Consider the following 2,943-nt stretch of genomic DNA (forward strand, 5'->3'; position numbering starts at 1 on the left):
CTCCAGATGTGAAAGCTACGGTCTGACAACTTTCAGGACGAGCTGTGACAGTGCTTATGTTCGCTCATCACTGCCTCTGCATCTCAATCAAACTGCTTCTTTTTTTCTTTTTACCTTGACAGCTAAAAAAGTGTGAGCAAAGCAGCCGATCAAGACAGCTCGGATTCCTGCCTATTAAAAAAAAACCAGAGAGGCTGATGATGAAACGAAATGATGAAACCGACGAGCTTTTAATCAGAATCTCTTTATGCTGGCACTCGGTGGGAATCCTCCATCACCTCATCAGCCCTCTGTATCCTCCCCCGCTGGACGACGGGCAACCTCCCAGCGTGCCTTTGCTGCGTGGCCTTTTCAATAATGTAGAAAGGGGAGGGAAGAGAGATAAAAATGAGAGAGGAAACGATTTCCTGGCGCTGTGGGAGCCCCCTCTGTGACATTTACCTCTAGCTAGGCCCTCGACGCATGTGTGTGTGTGCGTTTGATGGCCCTATGCCAGACTAATGATACCCCCCTCTGGCACACACACTCCCAGCACAAAACTCTCCTGCTAGCGATGCCACATGTGTCCTTTAGAATCACACCGAAGGGAAAGAAGGAAGAAGAGCGAGGGAGATAATAGCCGAGAAGGTGCAAAGAGTTTAAAAAGGGAACCTGCAATGCGCTTAAGTGTGGAGCTAAGGAATAATAGGAGGGAGAGGAGTTAAAGGAAGAGGAAAGGTTAATGAATAGAGACAGCTTTTGTCAGTGAGTGACAGAGAAGGAGCCATCATCCTGTTTAATCCATCAGCTCCACCTGTTACCATTTCATACTTCATTAACCTTCCCCCCCTCCACCTCCTCCCTATTTGCACCGCCGGGTGGTCTCCTCTACCTTCGCGGGGGGAGTCCGCCGCCCCCCCACCTGGACACATGGCATCTATCATTACCTCCCTGCTTCGGCTCAGGGCCTGCAGAATGTCACACAGCGTGAACGTGAGGCTCCGAAGACGCATGAAATAGAGGGAAAACCCCAATGAATAGCTTTAAAAAGATGAAGTGCGCTCCTGGTGCCTGCAGTTTAAGTTACTGGAGGGATTCATTGTGGCGCTGCATAAAGACGACCGCATTGTCAGACCAAACATTGTTGTTAAGGAGGCATCCCTCTGCAGGCAGCTGTCCGTTTAGAGCTGGATCATACCACGTGGTCGACGTTATCAAATGCATTCATCAGATGCCTTTTTTTCTTTATAGACTTTGAGCAGCTTTGCTATAGAGTTTATTTCACAGCTGTTTTGGAGCCAAGGTGATGATTTTAATTGTATTTCAAGCGAATTGTTAACATATTTATCACTTGGAATACATAAGAATCATTAAAGCAATTAGTTTTTAACTTTAGACAGCAGCGACTACAGACAAAGGTGAATCCGGACATGTGGAAAGCTTCTACTTATTTTTTCACAACTTGATCTTATGTAAAGCTACTTATGACCCACATCACTTGGTGACATTTTTATTTTGCCACTTGATTTCATTTTTTTAAACCAGAACCTTGTAAAAGGGTCTTAAATATAGACTAATGTATCGATTAAATGGTTTTGTGGTGGACCTCTATGTAGCCTCTATGTAGGGAGATGGCTTGTGTGGATGTTTGATGATGCCTGGCTGAAGAGCATCTCCACATCCCATATTGGAGCTCCAGACTTGCACCTTAACTCTCTCCCCACCTACCGTCCAGGCTGATTGGACCACCATTCATTCTCCCCTCCAATCACCTACACCAGAGTATAAATCTGGAGCAAAACTTGCCATCAGGGCAGCTCGTCTTGGTGCATCTCATTTCTTTTTGGCTTTATGTGACGATGTAGCTCCTGCTAACAGCTCTGTGACGGAGTTACTTGTTGTCTTGTGTAATTTCTGTAGCCACTGACACATGGTTGCTTGTTCTGAGGCACTCGTGTGTTTGGTTTATTCTTTGCACCTTAACACAAATTTGTTAATTGCTGTTGTTAGTCACAGGGGTGTTGCTGTCTTGTCTTTAACTTTGGGGAAAGAGTTTAGTTTTTCTCTTTTGTTATTTTGTCTTAGCAAAGCTACAATTCTGTTATCCTTCGTTTGGTTTGCTGATGGCCCACCAGCTCTATTTCTTTGCAGTTTTGCCGCCTTTTTCTGGATTATTTACACCACCTGGTGTGTCATGTTCTCCCCTTTGCCTTAGCAGAGCTGGGATGTAAGAACTAGTTGCAACATACATGTTATTTCGCTAAAAGACAAGAGGCCCCAGGCAAAACGTAAGATATATCAATGCAAAAAAGGAGTGCAGAAAGCTAAAAAGGGCAGAATTCTCCAATCATGTTAGGTGGAGAGTTTATCTGTGGACCTGAAGCACCTCATAAGTCAAAAATAAGACAGTAAAATAGCTCTAAATGAATCATGTCATGGTGTTTTCTCACCTGCTTGAACGAGGAATTCACACACATAGGTACAGGGTTTCTATTCATTTAATTGAATTCATTCAATTTAAAGGCATCCAACTTAAACTGCGCGCTACATCGCTGGCATCATCCAACTTTTTCCAACTCGTATGAAAAGCAGAACTATATCTTATCACGCAGAGACACAAGCCTTTGTTATCCAATCAGTTATCATCAACAGACGCCGTCGTGTCTTAAAGATGACTTGGTGTCAGGGAGCTGAAAAGAGGTCAGAGCTCAGTGTCAGGGTTTGTTTACAGCGAGAGAGAAGAGATGGCTGACTGGGCCGCGAAATCACCCACCTGTCTGCCGAGACAAACGACAAAATAAAGTGAGAATGTGACGGCTCTGTCAGAGATTAATGCTTCCGAAATCTCTGACTTTGAAAACAAGCCTGAGAAAACTCCGAGAGCTAAAATACACAAGAGAAAACCAGAATAAAGGACTTAATAACTTCTGTTTTTGTTAGAATTTTAGTCTGGGTCAAATTGTT

The sequence above is a fragment of the Stegastes partitus genome, unplaced genomic scaffold, assembly GCF_000690725.1.
Source record: "Stegastes partitus isolate 25-593 unplaced genomic scaffold, Stegastes_partitus-1.0.2 Scaffold312, whole genome shotgun sequence".
Classification (NCBI taxonomy): Eukaryota; Metazoa; Chordata; class Actinopteri; family Pomacentridae; genus Stegastes; species Stegastes partitus.